This window comes from Dermacentor silvarum, chromosome 4, assembly GCF_013339745.2.
Source record: "Dermacentor silvarum isolate Dsil-2018 chromosome 4, BIME_Dsil_1.4, whole genome shotgun sequence".
In the NCBI taxonomy this organism is placed as follows: domain Eukaryota; kingdom Metazoa; phylum Arthropoda; class Arachnida; order Ixodida; family Ixodidae; genus Dermacentor; species Dermacentor silvarum.
The window spans coordinates 187,032,002-187,043,969 of NC_051157.2; the positions used below are offsets into that span (position 1 = coordinate 187,032,002).

The 11,968-nt window shown below is 46.6% G+C and overlaps 1 long non-coding RNA gene across 1 annotated transcript in view; it reads left to right on the plus strand.

Annotated features, from left to right (window-relative positions):
- Window positions 1–11,720, plus strand: part of LOC119450860 (uncharacterized) — a 49,964-nt gene extending 38,244 nt beyond the window's left edge. The window contains exons 2-3 of the long non-coding RNA XR_005191530.2: window positions 10,474–10,714; window positions 11,576–11,720. This is a non-coding gene — a long non-coding RNA (uncharacterized LOC119450860). The remainder of the gene's footprint in view (window positions 1–10,473; window positions 10,715–11,575) is intronic.
- The last annotated feature ends 248 nt before the right edge of the window (window positions 11,721–11,968 follow it).

Consider the following 11,968-nt stretch of genomic DNA (forward strand, 5'->3'; position numbering starts at 1 on the left):
ATGCTCAGTAATGATCCAAAAAAGTTTTGGCGAACCTTCTCGGCAGCCCTCGTCTCTAGGAAAGCAGCTACGGTGGTCACAAAATCTTCCAAGAAACGGGAGGAGATAACCTCACGTCCCCACACATCACATGGTTCCCGGCCCACCATGGGCAACATTTCCGGACCTCCTGACTGTAATCCGAATGAGCGGGCACACCAACTGGCGCGAGAACTCACATTCCGCGTCTGCGGTCCGCCCCTTCGCTTCAACCCAGCCTGGAGGGATTTAGACAACAAAGACCCGCTTGTATCATACCACGAAATCACTTCAAATCATAGGTTAGCACGAAGAATTTTCCTCCTCCTCACCAAAACCTCAAGAAAGCACAGGCCGTCACTTACAGACAGTTGCAGACTAGGACGTACATCACACCAACAACACTAAGCAGGATCAATCCAGACTTTCCTACTGCATGCCCACACTGCGGACACGAATACAACAACTTCGAACACATGCTCTGGCTGTGCCCTGCCAACGCGGGCACGGACTTTCCTGACCAGTCCTCCTGGGACTCAGCGCTCAGAAGTACAGAGCTCATCGCTCAGCTCAAGGCTGTCCAGAGGGCCCGGGCCGTTGCCGAAGGACTATGTCTACCGGCCCCGACCTGGGTGGAGCCACCGGATAGATTGGCGGGGCCTCCGGCCCCGCTTTAATTCTTTCTCCTCAGGACCTAAATAAAGTTCGTACTCACTCACTGGCGAACCATTAACCCCGACCATAAAAGCGAAATCACATTACTCGACTCTTCTGTGGAAGCAATCCCAGTTGCCGACTACCCTGTAGTGTTAAATCATGTATTTTGTCGTAGTTTTGTTACAACCTCGTCTACAACATTTCCCAACGTGCAGTGTTTTGATTCTCGAACAATGGATGCAGTACTTACTCAACCCCTTGGCATCGAAAAATTTATCGAATGCTTGAAAGTGTCCATAAGCCCAGGAATGGATCTTATCAATGCTAAATTCTCAAAAGTACCAAAATATATTCTAGTATTATGCTATCCATGATATTGTAACAATCAACTGATGTATCCACACTGCCATATCCGACTGGAAGTCGGAAATGTGGTTCCAGTTCATAAATCAGGAAGTAAAAATTCACCTTTAAACTACCGCCCGATTTCATTTATTTATTTATTCAAAATACCCTCATTATGAGGGTATTACATGGGGGGGGGGGGGGAGGGGGGGTCACAGGCGCACAAGCACTGGTCATAGAATATACATCATATTAAAAACAAGACAATATAACAAAAGTAATAATAGAGTAAAACTTAGGTCATATACAAAATAAGTCACAATTAATTCAGAGAAAACATTAGTACGTATTAGGAGAACATAAGGCAACTGCAATGAAAAGCAAAACAGCAACAAAACATCGAAAACACTGTAAAAGTCCCAAGATAATAATAATAAGATTAGTTGACAAGTCGTGAGCGAATTAAATCTTGAAACTTTGTCAAGTCAGGTTTCGTGACAATGTCTGATGGTAAGGCGTTCCACTCAGTTATTGTGCGCGGTAAGAATGACTATGCATAATGGGATGACTGGTAGCTAATGCGTTTGACTTTGTATGGATGGTCACGACGTGGAAAGATAACTGGTGGTGACTGAAAGAAATCGTCATGAAGTGATGGATGATGATAAAGCTTATGGAAAAGTAATAGGCGAGAAATTTTACGGCGAAGTGCTAAGGTGTCCAACTCAGCTTTATTCTTTAACGAGGTGACGCTGGTGTAACGTGAATAATGTGAAAAAATGAAACGCGCAGCACGGTTTTGCAAGGCTTCGATGTTACTGATGATGTAAGTTTGTTCGGGATCCCAAATGGCAGACGCGTATTGAGGACGGATTAGTGTTGTGTACGTTATTTTTTAACATGCATTGGGGCTTCTTTTAAGTTATGTTTAATAAGTCCGAGAGTAAGGTTAGAAGAGGCAAGGGTAAGATTAATATGATTATTCCATTATAAGTTTGGCTGAAGATTGATGCCAAGGTACTTGTAAGTTATGGCGAGTTCCACAGCGTTGTTATCCAGGGAGTCGGTGGTTGGAATTCGTGGCCTATTGGTGAATGACAAGAGTTTAGTTTTGGAAATATTTAATGGCATTAACCATTATCATTAACATTAACTAGTATTCCGCGTAAAATCATCGAACATGTCCTTTACACAAACATTGTTAATTTCCTTGATGCTAACTCGTTCGTTTCAAAAGCTCAACATGGTTTCCGTGGATCTCTTTCCCTTGAAACACAGCTGGCTTCCTTCACACACAAACTGCATACAATTATTGATCGTCGTTTTATAGCTGACTGTGTTTTCCGAGATTTCGCAAGAACTTTTGAAAAAGTTTGCCACGGTTTACTTCTCTTTAAATTAAGTAAATTGATCATTGATAGGAAACTGCTCTCTTGCATCAAATATATTATATCCGGACGCTCACAATTCGTGTCTGCTAACACCAATTCCCCATTGAGGCCAGTTCCTTCTGGCGTGCCCCAAGGTTCAGTACTTGGCCCTCTCCTGTTTCTCATTTATATTAATGAATTGCCCCAATGCGTGACCTCTAACATTCACTTATTTGCAAGGGTAGTCTTCCGAGAAATTATACACCAAAATGACGTTACGATCCTTCAAAACGATATGTAATTGTAAGGAAACGTAATGTAAGGTATTACGCGTCTCCCGTGGCATATTCTTGCCCCACTTCCTACTTTCTCGAGAACCATCTGGCACACCAGCACTGATATATTAACTCGAACTAGTCCAAAATAACTCTGTCCGCTTTATTCTCGGAAACTAGTCGTGCTGCTAGTATCACTTTAATGAAAGACTCTTTACAGCTTGCGTCACTCGCCTGGTGCCGCCAGTTTTCTCGCCTATGTTTCCTCCACAACATATACTAACAGTCCCGCCCTGCACAATGTACTTATTTTTCTTTTTCTTCCATAATACATTTCCCTTCGTTTCAATCATGCACAAAAGGTGGGAATAATGTCGTGCTTAACTCAAACATGTTATCAATCAGGCACCGACGCCGGCCGGGCCACACCCACACCGACGCCGGATTTTCTCCGACACGGGGTCCTTAACGCTCTCGCGTTAAAAAAAAAAAAGAAAACGAACGAACCAAGTGGTCAAAATTAATCAGGAGCCCCCCACACCGACATGCCTCATAATCAGATCGTTATTTTAGCCCGTAAAACCCAAGAATTACTTTCCAAGCTGGCATTGCGTAGCACAGCGCGCTACTAGAATGCTGGCAGCAGAATCGGCGTAGCTTCATCGGTGGTAGGCTTCAAAATGCGTCAATACGACAAACCATTTGAAAGTTATGCACATCTTCACCTTATGATCCCCCATTACTATTGATGGTCTACCGTATTTAAGCCCGCATAGCATAGAGTTGTGATACGCTCAATGTGACACGTCCTAACTCTGATATAGGCGTGGCAATGTTAAGGCAAAACCCATAGTAGCGTTTTCGATAATCAAGGTTCTATTCATAGGTAGTTCAGGAAATCATTAATTTATTTCTTTACTATACTGTATAATTGAAATTTTATTATAACGTTTTGTTGATTTTTGTACGAATGTATACTTTACATGGCGAGAAGTAAAGATGAACAATTTACTATAATTTTCTGCCATGTCCAATAGGGTTTGAGCTTAGTGGGGTTAAATTAGCAGTCAACTATGTTCTGGTTTGACCAGAGAGCTAATATGAGCCTGAATGTCGAAGGGGTTTAACACAGTGTTGATGTTTGTCTTGTATTTGGTCCGTTTATCATTTACGCTCTACAGTCTAATGGAATGTGTTTGACCGATTACACCGAACCACAAATGTCACTATGAGGACTTGTAGTTTGCCCAATGCACTAGACAAGACTATTTGTGTACGCGACATCTGAGCATTAAGCCATGTCGCTTCATTCACCCGGAATTACAGTGAAAGTCTCGCTTTTTAATTTCAATTTATTTTTGTTCGACAACCATTGCTCAGGGACCTCGGGCTAAAGGCAGCATACTTGCCTGACGTGGCCCCCGGCCCCGGTTAACACTCATGTGATACAGAAGAAAGTAATCAAAGTGACATATAATTAAGCAATGGCTTAAACTGCAATGACATAGCTACAAGGAAACACAACACGGTTTTGCTATTGTGGGTGAGAATACAGAGGCGAATTCTTGTGGGAAACGGCCCGATCCTGCAGTCCACAACAGCAGGCTCCAGTCTCGGCCGGCCGCGCCCAAGGGCGTCCAGCCGCAGCTCGCGCGTCCCTTGCGCCACTGCTCGCGCGTCTGTCCTCTTCTTCGTCCACAGTTGGCTCTGATGCCGCTAATCATGTTCCCACACTGTCCCTCCCTCTGCGAAGGCGTTGACGGCACTGGCCCATGGTGGCTGGCAACGACGGCATGACACCCCTACCGGCGGGAGAACTTTCTAGACTGCTAATGCACCGAACGAGGATTGGTGGAGCCGACAACGACCGAGTCACCAAGGTCTTCCAGGAACCCACAGGCCCTAAACCTGGCTGTCTTCCAGGACGCACTCCTCGCGAAGATTGGGTAGACCAGGTGGTGCAGGCTCGGGGTTGAGGTCTTGCAGGAGCCTAAATGCCCTGAACCGTCGCCTGACGCACACTTGGTCTAGTTTTCCTCTCCGACTCGTTCTGACGAGTGCACGCAGTAGGTCGCCGGAAGGAGACGCCACCCGCTGAATGCCTTGCGACAACAGATATTGCAGTGCACCGCAGCAGGCCGGTCCCAGGAGAGGAAGGTCGCAGATGATCCCGATCGCCGCTCTAACGTTGCCGCGGCCACTACCGTTGGCAACTGGTTTCGAGCTCCCGAAATCTCATCGGAACACTGGACAACGCTCACGATGTCCTCTCGAACCGTCTGTGTAGAACCACGCACTGCAGAGCCGAGGGACGGAGCCGCTCTTGAGGCGGTGTCAATGTCATCGCACTCATGACGTCACCTGCACCGGCGGTGCCCTTCTCGAACGGTGGCGCCGGGAGCTGCAGCAGCGCGCAGGAGACCACCACGCCGCCACCAGGTCTCACGCCAGGCTCGATGACGGTGACGGAGGAGGAGCCGGCGGAAGCGCTCGTCACCGAACATAAGAGGTGCAGCTCGCACCGCGGAAATGGCCGCGCACCAGGCCGGGGTAGGAGTCGCTACTGGCTGTGAAACGGGCACCGTCAGACTTCTCCACGACCATGGTCCGTCCCGGAACGCAGCCGGGATGGCCTCGGCTGCGTTCACCGTCGCTGCCTCGCGTTTAATAAAATAGGACAAAATGTGATGCGTTTGTTACAGCTTTAGATTCCAGGTTTGTGTAGCATATGTAATATATTGTCGCGTTGTACTGACGGTGAAGAAGACAGTAGCAAAACTGTGAATCACCAAACCAACTTTTTATTGGGCGAAACTGTACCCACAAAAGCAAGCGATACTCAAAACAGAACGATAGCTGTGAGCACAGTCGACGATCGTCGAAATCTGATATCTGCGGGTCCATGAGTGCGTCGGCTTTTATACATGACTCGCCGAAAGTTCCAGCTGGTTCCCGCGGGCCTTCCAGAAAGTACTACACAATTCGTGTCGCGGACAATCTGATTGCACAAAGTTCGGTGAGAACATGCGCAACAGATAGAATAACCGATAACATTAGAGGAAGTTCCAAATCATGCAGGCGCGTCTTGCACTGGAGATGACATTAAGTTGTTGGAAAGTGAACTACAGTCCCCGGAAAAATGATAAATATGCACACTTGTCAATATGGGGCGCGATCTTGTACGCGTTCCAAAATGGAACGGAGGCCGTCCGTTCCATCGAGCCGCACATGATTGGTCAACTTGAACCATGAGCCGCACACGATTGGTCAATTTGAACCGTGACGATCAAATTGACCAATCGTGTGCGGCTCGATGGAACGGACCGCCTATTTTCCATTTTGGAACGCGTACAAGATCGCGCCCATGAAGGTTACTCTGTTACGTAAAACGCCATAAGAGGACTTTTTACACTAAACGGAACTGTATAAGAACGATTATACTATAATGCGGCAGATAATCATTACATCTCTATACGAGACCTTGGGATCTTGACTTGGGTGAACGTGAAGCAGATGCACGGGCATTCCATTCACCCTTTGCATCCCGCTTCCAAAGACCCAGCTCGAGCATGCAACCAATAGTGCTCGTGTTCGGCTTGTCTCCGATCTCGTAGCCTGAAGATAGGCCAACAATCTCAAATTACTGCTTGCCTTTTTGAGAACATGCATAGCAGGTACTTTCTAGGATCTGGCAGATAGTACGAAGCCTTCGTGCCCCTCTTCAGCAAAAACATCCTTTTTGTGCTCTAGCACTTCACCAATCTCTGACGGAAGTGCAGGTTGCCGAAGACTTCTGTAAGAGAGGCACCCGTACCAATATTTCAACATGTCAAACATTGCATCGGCCCGTACCAGCTGCTAAAGATGCTCGTCTTGACCTTCGTTTCACGATGCCGGAATTGAAAGCTGCACTTGCTGCTTCGAGATCATCTTCTGCACCTGGACCTGACGGTATTTCATATACAGCTCTGTGCCACCTTGGTGGGAAAGGTCGGAAAGTCCTGCTGTCGTACTATAACGCCACGTGGTCATCCAGTGCAGTCCCGAAGCAGTGGAAAACCAGACGTTTAGTGGCCCTCCTAAAGCCAGGAAAATCGCCTTACGAAATGTCATCTTACCGGCCAGTAGCTTTAGCTAGCTGTGTCGGTAAGGTGATGGAACGAATGGTGCTCACAAGATTAGAATGGTTCATGGAAGGGAATGAGCTTTAACCTGAAATTATGTCCGGATTTAGACGTGGACGTTCTGCAATAGTCATTGATCTCGTGTCCACGATAAAACACGAAAAAAAGGTGGCATCGACTTGCAGGAGCAGTTTTCTTGGACACAAAACGAGCCTATGAAATTGTACTGCACGAAGCCATTCTTGATGCCCTCAGTAATTTGGGCAACGGCGGCCGTCTCCACATGTGGATTGAAAGTTACCTAGATGGTCGCACAATCTTCATGTCCACGACTGATGGCGAAACGAGAAGACACGTTGTGGTCCGTGGAGTGCCTCAAGGAGGAGTGCTCAGCCCGACTCTTTTCAATATTGCCCTTATTGGCCTTGCGGAAATAATTTCTGATTCAGTACGCATCAGTACCTACGCAGACGACATATGCATATGGGCGTACGCAGTCACGCGACCGCAAATTCGTGCAAGATTGCAGCGAGCTGTTTCTTTACCGTCTCAGTACCTGCAGTGCCAAGGACTGCAACTGGCTCCAGATAAGTGTGCTGCGATAGCGTTCACACGGAAGCTTATGTGTTGGTATCTAATTATGATCAATGGCAATTACCATCCCATATGTGACCCACCACAGATATCTCGGCGTTGTCATTGACCGTGGTGTTTCATGGTCGAAGCATGTGGCAATGTTAAAGAAAAAAATTAGCTGGGCTTGCTCAAGTTTTTCGCTTTCTGGCCGGTATGAAGTGGGGTCCATCTGAGCATTCGCTACTCCGGCTGTAACAGGCTCTCTACGTCGGCTACATTCGGTATAGCCTGCCAGTTTTATCAGGTATGAGCCGGTCATGTTGGCGTACGCTGGAAAGTGCCCAGGCACAGATGCTGAAAACATGTCTCGGTGTTCCACATTGCACCTCAACCTACGGAACAATTGGGGAGGCTCGCGTCACCCCTTTACCTGTTTATCTACGATGCGAACCTCTTCGAGTATTCCTGCGACTGCTGTGGCGTCATGGATGCCACCCCTTATCGACACTTCCCGACATACGGCCGGACTCCACTTTTTCAAGAGCCATTAAATGCCAAGAATCTGCCATACCATCATACTTTGCCCCTGCTGACCTTCCACGTATGCCCCCATGGGTAATGTCAAAAATACGTGTACGTCTATCTATTCCAGGAATTTCTAAAAAATCGCGCATACCTACCGTCGGCCTCATACATTTAACACTTGAATATATGTCGAAAGAATATGACTCCTCGTTGAATGTGTATACAAACGGATCGGTCTCGTCGTATGCGTCTGGTGCGGCTTTAGTCGGGCCTGCGCATCAAGTCATTCGACGGTTTCGTCTGTGTACAAGACGACTACAACATCTACGGAACTAGTGGAAATCAGAGAAGCCGTTCGATATATTTCGCGACAGCCTCCTCAAGTACGGACAGTCTTCAGTGACGCAAAATCGGCTCTGCAACTACCTAGACTGGTGTTTAAAGAAAGCGCTTACAGAGTGTTGGCTCTTCAAACTGCCGAGCTATGCACTTTAGCGCTAGAAAACGGCCACCACATTACATTTCAGTGGATTCCCAGTCACTGTGGTATACACGGCAACGAATTGGCTGATGCCGAAGCGAAGAAAGCTCTCGAAGAACCAAGAGTCAAAATGCTTGCAATTCCTTTTTCAAGAGCGGACGCCAACAGCCTCCTTTCCAGTGTCATACGAAAATAGACAGAAAAGCACTGGGACAATCCGGATAATCGACACAGACGACTACAGAGATTGGACCCTACCATGAAATTTAGGCTACCAGCGAAAATTAAACGCAGCTGTGCCAATTTTCTGCACAGACTAAGGCTGGAGGTAGCGTTTACGCGTGGATACGTGCACCTCATGCGACGCACCGAGTCTCCAGACTGTGAGTAGTTCCATGTAAATGAGACTATAGGTCACGTGCTTTGTGACTGCCCTAAGTACGCGGAATAGCGTCAAAGGTTGAAGAATGACCTTACGCGTCTCGACAGTCCACCGTTGTCGGAGGACGTTATTTTAGGCCCTTGGCCGGACGCTCAATCGAGTTTCAAGGCCATTCAGGCGTTACTGAACTTTTTAAAAAGTACTGGCCTGGACTGTAGGCTTTGAGCATGCCAAATTGCTTGCCATATGTTTTACGTCCTCCTTCTCTCGTCATCGGCATCCATCATGCGCCTCTTTCTTCCCTCTTTCTGTCCCTCTTCCCCTTCCCCCAACGCCGAGTAGCTGGCTAGAGGAATTTACCTCAGGCCGACCTCTATGCATTTCGCATCATTAAACTTCACTTTCTCTCTCTCTTTGCATCGCAGGTCACCAAAGGAAATTTGCATCGTTCATGAATGGCTTTTCGTCTTTGAAGTCCTCAGCTTAAATCCTTCACTTAAAGGGACACCGAAGAGGAAGACTGTCAGTTTAGACTGATAAAGTAGACTTTTGAAAAAAAAAAAAATATATATATATATGTAGGTTAATTTTGCTGTATTCGGTTTGTGAAAGATAAAGTGAAGGTCATCGTTCATATTTTTTGTTTAATTTCGCGCCGTAACCCCAGTATCGGCACGTCAGAGTGACGTCATTGATTGCAAAGTATCTCTTTCTTTTTTTTACGTATTTACGCCTTCGTGGCTGACTGTTCTTGGAACTCGCTAAGTTCAACCTGTGGCCCATGGTTCATTGGAAGCGCAAACACACAAAACGAAGAAGGAACGAGCGCAGACACAGAAAACCTGTGACCATTTTAGGAGGCGATGTAGTCCATGTTTACGAGAAACAAGTAGGCTAAAATTCCATCAAAAATTCATGACGTCCACGTGAGCTGATGCTGGAAGTTCAAGGCGGGGTCACCAGCCGTCTTTCCTAATCGCACCTTTTCTTGCTTACCAGTCCTCTTCTTATGCTAAGGGTGACTTTGATGATGTTACAGCAGGGCAATCTACTAATGCAGCCAAAATAACTTTTCTCTTTAGTGTCCGTTTAATATGAGCGCGCACAAAGGAAATTAAGAAACAGGATAACAGAAAGCAGATAGATTGAAAACACACCACGGCCTCTCAGTCCGTCTGCAGAATAATTGGCAGCAATATTGCAAGCAATATTTTTATTTTCGGATTTTATTTAAAACAGCAATATCTACCAGAATTGCGCAAATACGAAAAAAAAAAAGAAGGAGCTGAGAATAACAGCCCCTTCGCTCTTGACCGGATTTAGGCCGCACACCAAAGCGTGAAGGAGGTATGATAGCGCACAAGGCGAACGCGTCCTTGAACGAGGCAGTCTCCAAGTTGTATAGCGTTGCCACGTGCGCTTGCGTCGGTACCCTACGAGTTCTGACAAGACAAAATGGCGCTCACGAATGGCATATTGACGTTGCTGGGGAACGAAATGTCGAGTCACTAATGGGACACATCGAGCGAAGCGCAAGCACACCTTGAGGAAGACCAGTTTAACTTCGACTTCATCGCGGAAAGGCCCGCATGTCACAAAGGTCCCCTCGCCAGACCTTGGCCGAGGAAGAACGGCGCGGACAGGGCACGCGGCCAAGACGCGGTCGCCTATATATAAGAGGGCGCGGCGCGACCAGCGATTATTTGGTGCTGAATTTCAGTCGCTGACCACAAGGACCAGGGACAACGCTTGCGGCCACCATGAAATTCTTCCTGCTCATCGCCATCCTAGTTGTGGGCCTGCTGTGCGTCCAGGCGCAGTTTGGTCGCGGCTTCGGACGCGGCTACGGCGGCTACGGAGGCGGGCGCGGCTTCGGAGGAGGCTTCGGCCGCGGTTACGGAGGCGGCTTCGGACGCGGCTTTGGACGTGGATATGGACGCGGATTCTACGGGTGACCACCGGTCAGTGTGCATAAAATGAAACTATGAAGTTATGTCCAGATTTCGACATTATTGAAAGAATAATGTCACGTGAAATGCACTATAAAGCAGCCAAATAATTAAAGAATGTCAGTTTACTGCAGAAAAGAAATATAACCATAAGCATCCACTACTGTAGTGAAAGCGATCTTACTGAATATTAAGGAGGAGCCTCCCTGTGGCTGAATGCGGACTGTGCTGACAGACACGGTAAGCTTAAGCTGAAAGAAAACGCCTCTGCAATCTCAAGCGTGGATTCATCACGCCTGGTGAAAAACAAGATGGCATTGCGAAGGTATCAGAAGCTAGTGTTACTGACCAAGTGGCTTTTAGAATCTCGGAACGCGTATAATTTATAAAGCACTCACAAATGGTCATTACCCGAATGTACCACTGTCTTCATGGCAGCTCCGAAATGCAGCGGTGTCAAAGTGGGAGTGGGTGATTTGTGCAACTATTGGAGACGTTCGTTTTTACAGTTTGTACTGTTCAGTGAGGTGTAATATAGACGGGGCTATTTACAAACTCTCATTATCGTTATTACTACGCTTAGCCAAATACATGTATGCATGTGTGTCGTCTTATTAGTCGACAACAGCCGCCTGTACTACGATATCTGTGAAACGTAAAGGCATCACAAAAAAGTCAGACGAGATCTTTAATAAAATATTCGTTTCCAGCTTTTAAAATTTCTTGTTAACACCTCTTGCGATTGAGGGGGACACAGTGGAAATCACCAGTAAAGTTCCATGGAGTAATATTTTGGCTTTAGAGCACAATTTAATTTAGAAATGTGGAATTACATATCAATTAGCAGCAACTTACATGTCTGTCATTTTGCAGAATTGGACTGCGGACAATGGAAAAGCATGGATGACTGGATAACGACAAGGCTGCACACCTCATGGATCTGGAAGTTTCGAACAAAGGATCCCCTGTGTGTACGTTACAATATAAAACACTGAATAAATGAGTACGTACACAAACATTTCGGGTCTTACTCATTTTTAAGAGGCTGGAGAATTTACGTATTCATGCTGTAGGGCCTTACTATTATTATATTGGGGGAAGGAGGGGGCCAGAAAATGAGTGATTATATCATACTTTATTGGGACCAACGCTATAGACGTGCCAAAAAGAGAGAAACATTCTGTAGAAAACATCGACGATGACTGTCAGTAAATAGCCGGACGCCTCTAGAAATCTATTCGCGCTTTCAATGCAATGAGGAACCTG